General features: G+C 44.5%; 1 pseudogene; it reads left to right on the forward strand.

The window, feature by feature from the left end:
- Positions 1-344: 344 nt before the first annotated feature.
- On the forward strand, positions 345-2,962 carry LOC129668522 (monoacylglycerol lipase ABHD6-like; annotated as a pseudogene).
- Positions 2,963-6,776: the final 3,814 nt, after the last annotated feature.

Genomic DNA, 6,776 nt, shown 5'->3' on the forward strand with positions numbered 1-6,776 from the left:
TTCTTTCTGTCTCTTTAAGGTCCAGATTATATAAAAGATCACTTGCCGAGAGTTCATCAGCATTCCGCCTACATAGGAGAGAAACGCCCAGCATTAGAGAAGACTGGAGATCTCAGATACTTATGCAGGCCTGCCCCAAACAGAAGCCTGCCAGCGAAATACAAACATGAGTACACTGGTGGGATTGGTTGGGGGATACCAGAGTTCAGCTGCATCAACAGATCAAACCTGGAGAGCGGCCTTCAATTGAAGGTACCACTCCTAGCTTCCTGCTCTCTGTAGGCTCCGGCTTTCTGACCTAAATTCATTTGCCAGTGCCAGGTCCTCAGTCATACTGAGAAGTAATGGCATTTAAGTTTTGCAGGAAGGTAAGTGTTGAGATAAACGTACTCACTAGCAACACGCCCTTTCAGGCCTTTTGATAGATGAGAGGGAGGTAAGCAGCAAGTGCAAGCAACAGAGTGAAGGCGTGTGCTGGGAGGCGAAGTGACCAGCGTCAAGTGAATGCCCAGGTGTTTGCACATGCCCACCAATCCAACACTGCTCTGAGTGGGCTGCTGGGAAAGTGGTGCTGAACTTAATTCAGCAAAGCAAAAAATACCAAGTGTCAGATCCTAATGTCATTGAGTTGAGCGTGCTGTGTCGGCGATCAGGGCTCTGTAAGTCTAGAACTCTGTCTTGTTTCCTTTTGGAGTGCGTGGACAAAGGCAGGTGTGTTGTATTAAAGAATGAACATCCCAACCTTTTGATTTACCATGAAAATCCCAACCATTCTATTTACCAATAAAGACTGGGAGCCAGATGCTGCCTCTCAGAGAGGCAGAGAAAGCACCCAGCTAACCTTCTTTCTCAGCGCAGGTCCGGATGGAAAAAGCCCAAAAGACTCATTAGCTGAACTGACAGCCCAAGAGGAAAAGGCCAAAAACCCCCAATGCCAAAGGCTTGCTAGCTCAAAGCACAAAAAGTCCAAAATGCCAGAGAGCCAGAGAGCTAAAGCCCCAAAACACTCCTCCAAGCTGTCTTAAATACCCTTCAATTCAAGAGTCCCTCCTACTCTTTAATCCTGTCAGCTGGCTTCTTGCTCTGCCTCTGGACCTAGAGTTAACTTCATTAAATCCTGTGTGCAGAAAGCTCTAAGATTAAAGTTGTCCTCAGGCTGGCTGAACTACATCATGATCACCTAATTACAAAAAAACAGAAAGTTCATGGATTAAAGGAGTGTGATAGGGCTCAACCACACCAAACAAGAAACAAGGGTTTTACAATTCACGATTTTGGGGTTCACAATGGGGATCAAATACCCTGCAACACAGTCATCTTGAAAACAGAAAGAAGCGCAAGTGATTTTAGAAGCAGCATCTGAGAATTTGACTGTATTTACAGACAGGCTTTAGCACCGTCTATATACTGATGATATGTTACATAATGGCAGAATTTTCAGATTGCCTCAAATTGTTGTTTGAAATTTGTGTGTATGTGCACGAGTTGTGCGTGTGTATGTGTGCGTGTGGTGTGTACGTGTGTGTGTGTGTGTGCTTGTGTGTGCATGTATGGTGCATGCTGTGGCGTGTGATGTGCAGAGCCTGGTCTTGCTTGACAGGGGCTTTCAGACATGTTGCTCTCTGTACACTTTCTTGGTCCTGTCATCTTAACAGTAATTCCTTTCACAGATCCACCTGTCTCCTAACACTTTTACAGAGCTTCTTTTTCTGACTTTTCATGTTTCGTATTTATTTTTTATTTAATAATAATTTTTTTTAAAAAGGCAGCCAGGAGTAGTGGTGTATGCCTTTAATACCAGCACTTGGGGAGGCAGAGGCAGGTGGATTTCTGTGAGTTCAAGGCCAGCCTGGTCTACAAAGTCCAGGACAGAAAAACCCTGTCTTGAAAAATTAAAAAAAAAATAAAAAAATATATATATATGTATATATATATATGTGTGTGTGTGTGTGTGTGTGTGTGTGTATGTATGTGTGTAAATATATATAAATATTTCAAAGCCAGAAAAGCAGTAGTTAATACCATCCTCAAGCAAGTGAAATGAGAGCTTAGGTATCAACCCAGCCCAGCAGTGCAGTGGAGAATAAGGAAACACAGAGCAGAGTCGTGAATCCATAGGAGCGGTTACTAGGGCTTGTGAAAAATTATACAACCAACAAAACCAGTTACTCCTTCCGGGTCAGGCTGGTACACCATCCGTGCTCTGCACGCACAGATACGTAGCTCAACATGATTAAGTTCCTTTCAAAGAACTTGTGCTCCGTCCGTGTGGACATGCCTGGACATGAAGGCACCACCCGTTCCTCCCTGGATGACCTGTCCATAACTGGGCAAGTTAAGAGGATACACCAGTTTGCAGAATGCCTTAAGCTGAACAAAAAGCCCTTTCACTTTATGGCACCTCCATGGGTGGCCACGTGGCTAGAGTATACGCCACTTCCTGCCGATCTGACATCCGCAGCCTGTGTCTTGTGTCCCCTGCTGGCCTGCAGTGGTCAACTGACAACCAGTTTGTACGGCTCACGGAGCTGCGGGATTCAGCTGCCATTCAGAAAGTTCCCTTGATCCGGTCCACCCCGGAAGAGATGAGAGAGATGCTCAGCTCTGTCTTTGTGTCCGCTTTAGGGTCCCAGCAGATCCGTCCAGGTCTCGTCGTTTGCGTCCCTTGTAATAGTTTCTACCGGAAACTGTTTTTGGAAATCGTCAGTGAGAAATCCAGATGCTTTCTGCATCAGAACATGGACAAGATCAAGGTCCCAACACAGATCATTTGGGGAAACAAGACTAGGTGCTAAATGTGTCTGGGGCAGACACATTAGCCAAGTCAATCACTAACTTCCAGGTGGAGCTTCTGGAAAATTGTGGCCTCTCAGTAGTGACAAAGAGACCCAGGAAAAGAGCAGAGCTCATTGTCAACTTTTTAGCTTCTGTGCATAACACAGACAACAAGAAGCTGAACTGAGGCCCCTGCCACAGCCTGCATTGTGCACATAGCATCTGCTCCCTTCTCCAAAACCTGGCACAGTCACCTCTCAGGGATCCTGCCCCGACGTCCCTGAGGAAGCCTGTCTCCTACACAGGCATCTTTTCTTTAATTAAAATAGAATTGCATCACGTTCCTCCCTTCCTTTTCCTTCATCCAGCTCCTCCCATGTGCACCTCTACTCCTTCTCAAATTCCTGGCCTCCTTTTCTTTAATCTTAGATACTTCCTTAAAGCAAGCCCTAGACTCAGAGCTTTGTAGTAAGAAAAGACTCTGGGAATGAGAGCATGTGGCAGGTAACTGGAAAAGATTGTTTGTATCAGCCAAGAACCACCTGAAACTGTGTGTCACTGGGGCTGCTGACCTTCCTCCAAATCACAGCCCTGGCTTCCTGCGCACCCAAGGGAACTAGACTGAGACTCAGACTGCCGTTGCCGTCTGCTTCTAACCTCTTTACATTCATTGGCTCAGATCCAGCCCAGGAGTTTACATTTGGAGCTATACAGACCAGTTCCACATACACAAACCTGCTACAAAGTTCGTGAGGTATGAAGAATCAGATCTAATGTTGCAGGCCTGTGATCCCATCATTTGGGAGGCTGAGGCAGGGGAATCACAAGTTCAAGGTCAACCTGAGCCACACAGAGAGGGCTTGTCTTGACCAAAGAGAACAAGAGGACAGAGAAAGAGTGGGAAGTGAGAGAGGGAGAAGCAGGGACAGGAGAGAAAGAAGTGGGGAGAGGAGGAGAGAAAGGGGATAAACAGAGAGGAGAGGGAAGGAAGAAAGACAGAATAGAGGGGTAGAGGAGAGATTGGAGGGACAGCAAAAGATAACAGATGGTGTCAACCAAGGTCACCTTAGGACAGAAGGCCTCACTTAGGCGATGTCTCCAGCTCCTTTTATTTCTCCAATGCCTGTTTCTCTGCAATGTCTTTCATATCTGTAGTCATCTACTGCACATCAGAATGGCCACTTTCCATTTCTGACTTCGGAGGCTGCTCAGCACACTGCATTCGATGGCTCAGAACTGCAGTCTTGACACAGACCTGTGCTGGATGCTTATAGCTCCAGCAGCCATGCTTCCTAATTTAAGCTCCAGGTCTGTCTGAGACCTGCAACCAGGATGCTCAGACACCTCCAAGAAATTCCGGAAACAGTGCCTGAGGCAGCTGCCTCCTACCTGGAACCAGCTCTCTCTTATTTGGGGCAAAAGGAGGGCTCCACAAATCATGTGATAAATTAGCTGGCTTGAGCAGGGAGATAATCACCTCCATGCTAAGTGACACCTGCCACCTACCACACTTTAGAGGTCAGTGAAAACTCTCTCTGTCTATCTGTGTGTGTGTGGTGGGGGGGTCTCTGTGTGTCTGTGTGGTAAAGCTATTTTTACCTGGCCTTATAATCAACCAGGAAAATCCATTCTTTTTGCTATTATCTCAGAGTTAAGAACAGTGCAGTCTTCTTGATTAAATGGATTTGGTCTCTGCCAAACTATATATTTCATTTCTACAAGAATGTACAGAGCCCATTGAAACAATGCCTGTGGCATTCTGACTGCCTCTTCAGCGGTCTGCCTCCTCACCCCTGGCCTCGCTTTAACCCAAACCTCAGCAAGGTCAGCTGTCTTCCTGATGCCCATTTTTCTGCTCCTGCCCTCTGACCTCATGACAAATTGATTTAAGTCAGTTGCTTTCCCCTCAGAAATGATGTCATTTGGACTTGGTCAGCCATTCTTCATGGGTCTGATCCCCAAGACAACATTAGCTCAATTCATTGCGATATGTATTACAACCAGTGTTTTAAAGCATAGAAATCCACCTGTATACTCATATGTGATGTGTTAATAAAAATTTTCCGGGCTTTGAGAGTTCTGCCAGTTTTAACCACCATGAATTTTATCAGCATGCTTTAGAGGCTTCTTTTGACAGTTTAATGACAGTTGAACATATTTCTGATAAGATACTGAAGTCCTTCATGGCAGATAGATTCACTTTATCCTAAATTGGTTGGTTTGTTAGATATTTTCCCCACTATATATAATACTTTAGGGAAGACAAACCAGAAAGTGACTATAATGGAACGTTTAATGGGAATACAATGTGCTCCTCACCCTTATAGTTTACCAACTGCTCAGGCTATGTTATGGACAGGTAAGTGCTTTACCTGAGGCCAGAGCTAGTGACTGGCGTGTGAGGCACACAGTGAGAGAATAAGATGCAGGAATTGAGGGGCTGGGCTTCAGCTGCCTGGCCACATGCATATCCCTGTGGCCAGGGTCATGCCGGGTCAGTTCTAGTTGCCTCCTTGGCTAACGCATGTAGCCTTTTCTTCATTATCATGTCAGTGTCCTTCCAACTTCCCACTCAGCACCGTTTATACATACTACACTTCATCTGTATTATGAAGTTGTTCGTAGGTACCAGCCAAACAGTAGATGGAATAACAATTCGCTCATGCTTTCTTTTGAAATTGTAGTCTAAGAAGCATTTTACAGCCCTTCAAAACAAACCAGATATTATCACTAGTATTACAGAGGCTAGAAAGACACTCTCAGAAGATGACATTGTCTTTCCTTATCCCTGTGCAGTAAAACATCATTCTCCCCTTTCTCAAATCCAACTACAAAAAAAAAAAAAAGTCTGCAGAGCTGCTAAATATATAAAACACTAAAATTCAAATTTCATAACTAGGGGTATTCTCCTCACTCTAGAAAATTCTCATTTGTCTTTGGGTATATTTAGAATAAGAGTAAAAGCAGCCACCAGTCTTGCGTCTCATTTGGTGGAACTGGAAATTGAAACTATGGCTTCATGCATTCTAAGCAAATGCACAACCACAGCCAGAGATGTATGGGCTGAAGAGATGGTTCAGCAGTTGAGGCTGCTATTGCAGGTCCCATGGCCCATAGAGGGCAGCTGACAACTGTCTGAAGCCCAGCTCCAGGGCATCTGACCCTCCAGTCTCATGGACACCTGCACTCTCTCACACACAATTATAAGCAATAGAAATTAAATCTTGAAACAGCTGTCTCTGGAACACTTTGTTCTGAGGTGGATATGTGTAGTGTTTAGTTCTCAACTTTTACTTCATACAGTTATTTGTACCTAATTGATTGTGGTTTAATATAAAAATGATTTCATTAACACCTTTCATTCCTGTGTGCTGGGTACAGTAACATATTTTTCATGGTATCCCAGGAAGTTCTTAGTGAGCTTGCCACTTGCTGACTGCCTGTGAGGGAGAAAACCTCCGTTCTCCTTGAAAATAATATAGTAACACCGTTTACCTCCTTCCACCCTGATGTTTTGTTTCCAGCTATTTTTCAAAGTTTGCATTTATGGGATTCCTCAAATAAATCAAAGAAAGTAACTTTCTTACAAAGTCTTAATTGAATCTGAACCTCCAGAAAAATAAATGTATGTGTGATCCTGTGTGTGCATGCTCTATCCTGTGTTCAGGGCAGGTTTGTGAAGCAAAGCATGTCAGTGTCAGCCAGGCACAGAAAGACACAGCTCTTGCTCACATCCAGAATCCCCAAGTGTTGATCCCATGGAAACTGATGATGTTACCAAAGGCCTAAGGAGAAGGGATTGGAGTGGGTTGGTAGTGAGTACTGAGTAGGAGTTAAACAGCAGTAAGTTAAATAGCTATTTCAAATCCCCCAAAAGGGATTCTGAAAGAGTTCACCATTCAGAAATGAGAAATGTTTGAAGAGCTAGCTCTGTCTAAACTAACTTAACTCTTCTAAGCAGAACACGCGTGCACTGAATTACCATGTGCAATTTCTGCTTT

Source organism: Psammomys obesus, unplaced genomic scaffold (genome assembly GCF_907164565.1).
Source record: "Psammomys obesus unplaced genomic scaffold, mPsaObe1.curated_primary_1811, whole genome shotgun sequence".
Lineage (NCBI taxonomy): Eukaryota > Metazoa > Chordata > Mammalia > Rodentia > Muridae > Psammomys > Psammomys obesus.